At 44.7% G+C, this 10,559-nt stretch overlaps 1 non-coding gene and 1 pseudogene across 1 annotated transcript; both read left to right on the forward strand.

The window, feature by feature from the left end:
• Nucleotides 1-564: 564 nt before the first annotated feature.
• LOC137209260 (small nuclear ribonucleoprotein G pseudogene) lies at nt 565-8,279 on the forward strand (annotated as a pseudogene).
• Nucleotides 8,280-8,409: 130 nt separating this feature from the next.
• Nucleotides 8,410-8,540, forward strand: LOC137220354 (small nucleolar RNA SNORA18). The gene has a single exon (XR_010941655.1). It is a non-coding gene; the product is annotated as a small nucleolar RNA SNORA18 (small nucleolar RNA).
• The last annotated feature ends 2,019 nt before the right edge of the window (nt 8,541-10,559 follow it).

Below are 10,559 nucleotides of genomic sequence, written 5' to 3' on the forward strand. Positions count from 1 at the left end.
TGCTTAACAATATTTCAGCCACAGAACAGTGTTCTATTTCCTCCTCAAGGGAGTAGATAACAATCTGATGCATATCTTTGAGTTGTTCTGTAGAAACTAGGACACTCCCCCTCCCCCCGCGCCCCCAGGTATAGGATGGTGACTACATGCTGACGACAAGCACATAGACCCCAGACTGGTTGGAACCAGAAGGTTGGTGATTAAGATTCCTGAAACATCAGGAATTCCCTGGCAGGCCAGGAGTTAGGACTCTGCGCTTCCACTGCAGGGGACACAGGTTCGATTCCCTGGTCAGGGAACTAGGATCCTGCAAGCCACATAGAGTGGGAAAAAAAAAAAAGATTCCTGAAACATCACCCTGTTACCTCACCACCAACCAGTCAGAAGAAATTCCATGAGCTGCAATCCTCACCCCGAATGTTGCCTTTAAATACCCTTTCCTGAAAGACATCGGGAGTTCGGGTCTTTTGACCACAGGCTGCCCATTCTCCTTGCTTGGTGCCCTGCAATAAATGCTGTACTTTGCTCCACCACAACCTGATATCAGTAGATTGACTTTGCTGCATGGCAGGTGAGTGGACCTGAGTTTGGTTTGGTAACATGATGGCCAGGTCAAATTTTAAATGTATATGTACTTTTGTTACGATATTGACAAATCGCCCTACCTTTTGGTTTGTGTGGGTGTGTGTCTGTGTGTTTTTAAATATTTATTTATTTATTTGGCTGCGTCAGCTCAGTAGCTGCAGTGCGTGGGTGCCCTGAGGCATGTGGGATCTTAGTTCCCCGATTAGGGATCGAACTGTGTCCCCTGCATTGGAAGGTGGATTCTTAACCACTGGACCACCAGGGAAGTCCCGCCTCCCTTTTGTATTCACACCAACAACATACGAGTGTCTGTTTCCCCCACAGCCTTGATGACCAAGTGTATTATCAAATGAAGGGGAGAAGAAAATGCCACCCCAAAATATGTCTTTTTGGTATTGAGGAGGAAGAAATTTTCCTCTACCCAACTAGGTTTTTCTGGCTGGTCTAAGAAATAAATTGACATGAGACAGATTAACAGGAGCAAATCAAACCAATTTAATTAATAACACGTATACAGGGCAGAGACACAGGAAAACTGAGTAACTCACCAAAGTGGCCAAAGCCCTCACCTTAAATACCATCCTCAGCTAAAGTCAAAAGAGAACGTTTAGGATGGGGGCTGTCGGTTATGGGAAGCTACCGGGAACAGCACAGTAAACAAGGGTGATTGTGATGCAGATTTAAGTCATTGCCTTCTCCATTGCTAAGAGTTTCCAGAGATTTGATCCTCTTCCTGTTCCAAGTACAGAGAAGATACACCCTTACAAATGGAGATTTCCCTCACAAATGTAAATGTTTCTTACAAAAGGGCAACTCCTACTTGGTTTTCAGAGCCCTTCCCACATCTGCTGTTCCTCAGAAAACAACCAGCTCCAAACAATAAATATGCCAATGAGACATATTTTAAAGCGGCAAATTCTGCTCCCCTACATTGACATAAGGATTATCTTGAGTTGCTTACTTTTTAAAAACAGCAGACACAGGAAAACTCTGAAAACCAAGTAGAATTTCTCTTTGTAAGAGAAATTTGCATGTTGAAGGGAAATCTCCATCTGTAAGGGTGTCTCCCTTTCTGTACCAGGAAGAGGAGCACGACCCAGTCTCTAGAAACCTCTTATCAATGGAGACAGCACAGACTTAAATCTGCATAACAAACCTTACTCTTTTTACTGTGTTTTGCCTGAAAACCTCCCATAACTAGCTCTGCGTCCCCAACACCCCCAACATTTTGTATCTTTAGCTAGAGATAGTATTTAAGGTGAGAGCTTCAGCCATTTTGGCGAGTTTTCCTGGAACTCCCCCATGTGTACTGGAGGTATATGTTATTAAACTTCTGTTCTTTCTCCTGTTAATCTTTTTAATGTTGGAGGGAGGGGGGTTCCTCAACCAAGAACTTGGAAGGGTAGAGGTAAAGTATTCTTTCCTACCCCAAGCTTTTTAAGTTTTTCCGGGGCTTCCCTGCTGACGCAGTGGTTAAAAATCCGCCTGCCAGTGCACGGGACACCAATTCAAGTCCTGGTCCGGGAAGATCCCACATGGTGCAGAGCAGCTAAGCCTGTGCGCCACAACTACTGAGACTGTACTTTAAAGCCCGCGTGCCACAATTACTCAAGCCCGTGCACCTAGAGCCCGTGCTCCACAGCAAGAGAAGCCACCACAGTGAGAAGCCCACGCACCGCCACGAAGAACCAACGCAGCCAATAATAAATAAATAAATAAAATAATAATAAATTTTGCCAATCTGATAAGTGAAGTTAACTATTTTTTTATTTTATTTTATTTTTTTGCGGTACGCGGGCTCTCACTGTTGTGGCCTCTCCCGTTGCGGAGTACAGGCTCCGGACGCACAGGCTCAGTGGTCAAGGCTCATGGGCCCAGCTGCTCCGTGGCATGTGGGATCTTTTCGGACCGGGGCACGAACCCGCGTCCCCTGCACCGACAGGCGTACTCTCAACCACTGCGCCACCAGGGAAGCCCAAGTTAACTATTTTTAATTCCTCATACTTAACTCTATGTCCAGGAAATCATGCCTGTAACATAGCATCACGTTTGGAAGAATAGCCTTGCCAGAAGGGTCTAGCTCCACCTGGTGGTTACATATCTAGTTGCAGGAAAAGTACTGTACCTTTACTTCAGGGATATTTGTGCCTTTGCACATTTGCTTACCTCTTAAATCTCCTGCCCCTTCTTCCCTAATGAAAAAAACTTGTATTCTAACCCCTTTCCTATTGGCTACAGCATGTGCCATATGCCAAACTTTGTGAGTTAAATGACCACTAAAATAATCCACACCCACAGTTTGCTGTTTACATTAACCTGGCTTCACTACATGAAGGTCTGCATTAACAAGACCTTACTAACCCAGGAGACTCTCGCCCAGGAACAAGACATCCCGACAAAGTGTCCTTAGCGTAAAATGACTCATCAAACAGGAGTAGCTAGGAAACCCTTCCCTAGCAAATATTTCCCACCAATCCCAAATTATTTTGCCACAGAGTATGCCTAATCTATCAGCAACCCCTGCCTCCCCCCACAGTGAAATACCCCCTGTAAACCAGACTCCAGAATTCCCATCAATACCCTACCTTTGCACCCCCATTCTGAGACTCTATTAAGACTTTATCAATGGCGTTCTCTCTGTTACTCCAATAAGCAAGGAACTCGGTTTTGCCTTACCAACAGATTATTTTGTGGTATTTTGGGGGAGCCAGCTTTCAACTTAAGAGAGAGAGTAGTACCTTTATCACCAAGTTCCAGACAGGGGAAAGGTAAGGGATTGGCCTTTGTCATGCCAGACATCGGGCTTCACCCTCTTACCAACCTCATTTCACAAGTACACCTGTAGTTTAGTCCTTTTGTCCATTAGACTCTTTAAAATATTAGAGGGTGCCTTGGTCCATTTAGGCTGCTATAACAAAATATCATAGACTGGGTAGCTTATGAACAACAGTAATTTATTCCTCACACTTCTAAAGGCTGGAAGTCTGAGACTGTTACTGAGTCCAAGCTCACTCTGCTCACCTCACGACAGGCCAATAAATCAGGAGACGAGGTGTTGAGGCAAGGAATAGTGACTTCATTCGGAAAGCCACAGACTGAGAAGATGGCAGACTAGTGTCCCCAGAGAACCATCTTATCGGGGTCTGAATGTCAGTTTCTTTTATAGAGCAGAGAGGGAGAGGAGGTGAGGAAGTAAAGTAAAAAGGCCATTAGTTTTGCCTGGCTTGGCCAGCATATGGGAGGGGATGTGTTAGTTTCTTCTTTTCTGCAGCCATTCACAGGTGGGCAGGGTTCCCTGAGGCAGGCCATTATGTATGATTATAATAACAAAAGCAACGAAAAGCAAAGGTTAAAGTCAAAGAAACATATCCAACATGGAGTCAGATTTTGCTCTTGCCTGTTACAAGATCAGGGTGCCAGTGTGGTTGAACGAGGGCTCTCTTCCTCATTGCAGACTTTTCCTTGTATCCTACATGGTGGAAAGGGCCAGGGAGCGCTGTGGAGCCTGTTTTATAAGAGCACGAGTCCCATTCTTGAAGGCTCCACCCTCATGACTTAAGCATCTGCTAAAGGCCCCACCTCCTAATACCATCACCTTTGGGGGTTTGGCTTTCAGCATATGAATTTGGGTGGAGCACAAACCTTCAGACCATAGCGGAGGGCAACTTTAGATCACCTGGACCTTAGGCTCTTTTCTAATGTTGGAGACTAGAGATTGTCAGCACCTGCTTCCCCCACTAGCCAGCTTCTTTCCCCCCAACCTATTTTCCTTTTATTTCTTCTTTTCTTTTTTTCCTTCTCTCTTCTACATGCCCAAGGCCTAAAGGTGACACTATAAGGCCCTATCTCAGGACTAAACAAGTTTTCAGTGAATAGGAAATTTGACCTGCATCCGTAAAAAATGCTTTCTTGAAACAGACTTCCGATCCAGCCCTGCAGGCACCACAGGGAGCCACAGGCAAGAGCCCCAAGTTGTGTCCTCCTGGTATCACTCACATTGAATTCTATGAGAGTGACACCTCTGGCCTGCAATGCCTCCTAACATGACATCTCTTACCCGTGAATTTTCCAAAAAGCCTCTGGAGTTGTGTACCGAGTGACAGTGCTGGGGTGGTTTAGGGAAGCCTTCCAATAGCTCTTTTCCATATAGATAATCATGTTTCTGTAACCTTGGTAGAGGCAGAATAGTGAGTCTTTAGAATTTGGGCTCTTGGAGCCTGTCTGTCTGGGTTGGCATTCTGGCTCTACGACTTACCCCTCTATGACCTTGGGCAAGGCACTAACTTCTTCCTGCCTCAATTCCTCACCTGAAAATGGGGATGAGAAGAGTACCTTTCTTTTAGGTGTGAGGATTAAATGAGTTGGTACATTGAAAGGAATAGAACCGTGCCTGGCACTAATGAGCATTCCAGGCCCACTATTATTATGTAAAGCACTACACAAATACAGCTTCAGCTCCTGCCCTCCAACCAGATTGCTGCGCCCTAGGGAACAGCTTCAGCTAATTCGCCTCTTCTGTGGTTCCGAAATGTGTAACCCCATGAGGGAAAATATAAGGCTGTTTTTCACCTAAATCTGCTTATCTAGAGCTCTAAAGAATGCTCATGTTTCTCACATCTTTTTTAATCTGGGATGGCTTTACCCAACAATGACATCTCTTTTCAGCCTGGACATCTTTAAGGATTTCGACCTGTGTTTTGTGGAGTACTCCTCTCCAAATACAGACATTGAAGGGTAGCAGAAAATGCCACCCCAAAATATGCCACTTTGGTACATTGATCATTTCGAGCTGAAGGGAATGAGAAGTGGATACAAGAAAAGCCCTCTGCCCTTCCCCTAGTTGCCTAAAAGCAGAACAGAAATTTGTAAAGGTGCCCACCTACCTTCTCTACCAGGAAGGACAGAAGTTAATCACCAGCGACAACTCTAGGCCTTTAGCCCAGAGACGGCACCAGAAGAAATCCACGTAACAAACCTAACCCTTATCTCGCATTAGTTTTTCCCATATACTTACTTTCCTACAATTTGCCAGCCTAGAAAGTCCTTTTCCTTTTGTCTCGTCACTTCTTTAAAAATGTATTTTTCTTTTGTTATGATGCTGTATATGCCCAAGTTCTAACCACTCTTTTGAGTTACTCATCTGAGTTCTCCCTGTGTATGCATGGCACACGTTAATAAAGTCTGTTTCTTTGTCTCTTGTTAATCTGTCTTGTCAGTCTAATGACGGGGCCCCAACTCGAGAACCTAGGAGGGTAGTGGGAAAAAGATATGCTTTTCTTCCCCTGCAGCATAGACTTCAGGTGTTCTGAGTGCAAACAGAATTGGAAGTCACAAGCCTTTTAGGAATGTTGCCAAAACATTGGTGGAAAAGGGTGAGAGAGAGGGGCCTGAGGCTTTAGTTGTCCTTTCTCCTCCTTTATCCCTCTGGCCACACAGCTCTTGCCAGGCTCCTTTCACAGCAGGATAAAGAGACCTCATTCTCAGCACTCAGCCTTTCCTATATGGGTTGATGTCTCCCTGAGGAAGGTTTCAGTGTGTTCCTTATTGGCCACCTCAACATCTTAAACCGTGAGCTGGTCTCAGGGGTAGGAAGAGCAGCTCTGAAAATCCAGGAGCCCAGCCCACTTGGAAGGACTCAGCACACCAGAGGGAGGGAATGAGGCCACTTCGTTCTCTTCTCGGCCCTGTACCCTGTTCCACTGTCTCCACTGCCTATACACCAAGAACAAAATGCACGTTTAAAAATTCAGGGCCCGGGGTCCTCTGTCCCCGAGCTCCATTCAGCTTATTTTCATTTGGATTCCACACAAAAAAACAAGAGGTAATAATGCTGGTGACAGGGCTTCCCTGGTGGCGCAGTGGTTGAGAGTCCGCCTGCCGATGCAGGGGACACGGGTTCATGCCCCGGTCCAGGAGGATCCCACATGCCGTGGAGCGGCTGGGCCCGTGAGCCATGGCCGCTGAGCCTGCGCGTCCGGAGCCTGTGCTCCACAACGGGAGAGGCCACAACAGTGAGAGGCCCGCGTAGCACGAAAAATAATAATAATGCTGGTGACAGCCAAACATAGCAGCTCCTCAGTTATCTTGACTTATTTAGATCTGGGGACACGATACTCATTCATTCACCATTTATCGATTGGCATGATGTGCCAGGCACTGGGCACGTACCCTGACAAGCTCCCTGCCCTCAAGGAAGTTGGTGACATCAAACAAGGAGCTATAAATAATAATTTATTACTGAAAATGACTGTAGTATTATTTCCACATAGTTTAAGAACCAACTAGAAACAGAAACTGGATTTAAGTGCTGTTCTAAAATAGTGGGGGTGAGTCTCCCTGCTAGTTAAAACACCCTCCTCCCACATCACTTCTCATTGACATATTGGTTTTCCATTCACTCCTTTCTCTCCTGCATGCTCCAATGATTTAGCTCTTATTCTTGTCCAGCTGCTCCCACTCACTCTGTTGTCTGAGTTTCTTTCTCCCCAGGGACGTTACAGACCCGAGCCAAAGAAATCTTAAAGTCTGCATTCAAAACCAAGTGAGGGGGGACTTCCCTGGTGACACAGTGGTTAAGAATCTGCCTGCCAATGCAGGGGACACGGGTTCGAGCCCTGGTCCGGGAAGATCCCACATGCCGCAGAGCAACTAAGCCCGTGCGCCACAACTACTGAGCCTGCGCTCTAGAGCTCGTGTGCCACAACTACTGGAGCCCATGCTCTGCAACAAGAGAAGCCACCGCAGTGAGAAGCCCACACACTGCGACAAAGAGTAGCCCCAGCTCGCTGCAACTAGACAAAGCCCGCACAGCAACGAAGACCCAACACGGCCATAAATAAATAATTTATTTAAGGGGGTTAGTTGCTTTCTTTTAACTTCAACTATGAATAAAATACCAACGGCCCTATCACTACGTGAAAAAGTGGTCTCGAATTTATGTGGAAGGGAAAGTAGACTATGGTGAATACATGGATAAAAATAATGTGAGGTGACAAGCAACAACGGTTATAACTGATAACATATTTCTGAGTAACCAGACAAAAGAGAAGGCATAGAGTGGATGATTCTTCTCTGGCCATTGTTTGGTACAGACTCATTTCCAAATGGTGTATAGTCTTTACAAAATATCTGTTACTCGTGTCACAACATGTGAAAATCGTGAAATTCACATCTCAGTGTCGACAAATGAAGTTTTAGATGAATACAGCCACACTCATTCATTGTCTACGGATGCTTCCTTGCTACAACTGCAAAGTTGTGTAGACACTGTGTGGCTCACAAAACCTAAAAAGTTATCCTGTAGAGGCAATTTTGAGCTGCTGGGCAGATACCATGAGCCAAGCTCACCCTCCCTATTTGAAAAAAAATTTATGGGGACTTCCCTGGTGGTCCAGTGGTTAGGGCTCTGTGCTTCCACTGTAGGGGGCAGGGGTTCGATCCCTGGTAGGACAACTAAGATCCTGCAAGCCTCACTGCACGGCCAAAAAAAAAAGAAAAAAAATTATAGAAAAGAAGTTGTCATTGAAATTAAACTGTGGCAGACATGTCCGAGGAATACTGTGGAGATCTGATCCCTTTATGAGCCCTGTGGTAGATGAATGTGTGGAGATGGTAACTAGCGGGCAACAGAAAAATATCAGAATGGTGGTAATACGAATAGCATCATCATGTTAGAAGACGTCCAGCGTTTATAACCAAAGGCTGTGTTCACCAGAGGAATCAATGGCTTCTGCACATCCCCCATCCAGAGCAACTGTTTTCCTGATATAAAAATCGGGTTGTGCATATTTTCTTATCAAATTTTCTTTTTAAAAACACCTTCGTGTTGAGGTCTATCCTGACGGGGCTTTTTCTGTAAACCTACACCGTTGGAAACGCCTCATAGAGTAATGGTGTGGTTTCCTTTACTCATAGAACTACCTGTTAGATCTGTGGGAAAGAACTACAAGACAGAGCTTCCAAGTAAACTACGAAAAACCTAACAAACGTTTTTAATCTTAGGTATTGGCATATCCCAATGGTCTGTACTATTCTAGGGTGTGATGGCTTAGGAGTGAATATGATTTGAACCCAATACATTTTTAGAGGATGTCAAATTCAGAACCAGGCAGATCCATCTCCTGACCCTAAACATGGTCCTAAAGTAAATCGCTTGAGGAAATTGGATCCCAAAGATTACAGGTGGGGAATTTTGAAGTGTGTCCGTATTCCACGGGAGATCAAAGAAGCCTAACAAAAAGAACTGTGGGCTGACTCACATGACAACTTCTTTTTGAAAGGGCTATTTTATTGTGAAGATTATGAGTTTGGAGGAACTAAGGTGATTGGCAGTGGAAAGAATCAGACCATGTGAAATTCCTTAAAAATTTATTGACAAATAACTTTGTCTATGTTACACATAATTTTTTTAAAAAAACTTTTAAAAAATAAATAAAAAATAAAAACACCTTAGTAGGGGACTTCCCTGGTGGTGCAGTGGTTAAGAATCCGCCTGCCCATGCAGGGGACACGGGTTCAAGCCCTGGTCCGGGAAGATCCCAAATGCCATGGAGCAACAAAGCCCGTGTGCCACAACTATTGAGCCTGTGCTCTAGAACCCACGAGCCACAACTACTGAGCCTGTGCACCACAACTCCTGAAGCCCACGTGCCTAGAGCCCATGCTCCGCAAGAAGGCACTGCAATGAGAAGCCCACACACCACAACAAAGAGTAGCCCCCGCTCGCCACAACTAGAGAAAGCCCACGTGCAGCCACGAAGACCCAAGACAGCCAAAAAAAAAAAAAAAAATTTGTAAGTCAAAAAAAAAAAAATTATCTAGCCATTTATTTGAAGTTTGTCAACTCCTGGCCTAGAATATCCAGTTTGGAAGCAGTTATGGACAGCTCTTATAATGTGAGGTACTGTAAAGTGCTTTACAGATCTTGTCTCATTTAATTCTAAAAATTTCATAGGGTGGGTATTATCACCAATTTTTTAGATGACAAAACTGAGACCCAGAGAGAAAAATTTGCCAACATCGCAGAAGGTGGAATCAAACAAGGTCTGCCTGACTCCAAAACTGCTATTCTTTCTTCCATACAGCACCTCCTCCTTGAAGCTCTGAAGGGCACATTCTGAATTATAACCAGTCTTCTTAGACATCATCCATTGGTCCTAATTTTCTGCCTTGGGACCATCCACCCAGTAATCTTCAAATATCTAATTTTATCTCGTCTGAGTCTTTGATTCTCTGGGCTTGACATTCTTTTATTAAGCTTCTAGATGGCTTCTAGTTTTAAGTCCCTTCACCACCCAGATCACTTTCTATGAACATATTCTAGTTTGTCTATAATCATCTTAAAGTTTGACATCTAAAATAGATCTTGATACAGGGGTTTAGTACCATCAGCAAAGAGTATCCCTCTGGTTCTAGACATTCTACATCCTTCCAAACTTATACATGAAGAATTGGTTGTGGGAGCCCAAAGGCAGAATCTTAACACTTATTACCACTGAACTTCACCTTCTTAAATGGAGTTTATCATTCCTGCCTACTGAGATCTTTTTGACTTCTCATTTTGCAAGCTGATGAAGTTGTTGTTCTATCTCCTTGCCATCCACAAATATGCATGCCTTGTTTTTCATTTAGGTCACTGGCAAAAATGCAGCGATGTTATCCTTCATTCCAGAAGGTGGCGCTCATAGGCCCTCCATTTTACCAAGAGCTTCGTAATTGCTTGTCTCATTGTCCTACAGATACTGTTGGGGTAGTCACAGTTCAGAGAAAACCCCAGGTGGACATCACTACTTTCAACGTCCTCTCCTAATTCCCACATACCTACCTCTACAGGGAAAGTAAACTTCTATCTCCAGCTCCTCCTCCAGCAGGGTCACTGTGAGCAGGACATATGCTATCCAGTCTCTCCCCAGCTGTCTTGAATCCCAGATCTACTACTTGCCTAGTACTGGTTGTGTGAACATGGGCAGGTTCCT

The sequence above is a fragment of the Pseudorca crassidens genome, chromosome 2 (assembly GCF_039906515.1).
Source record: "Pseudorca crassidens isolate mPseCra1 chromosome 2, mPseCra1.hap1, whole genome shotgun sequence".
NCBI classification, from domain to species: Eukaryota; Metazoa; Chordata; class Mammalia; order Artiodactyla; family Delphinidae; genus Pseudorca; species Pseudorca crassidens.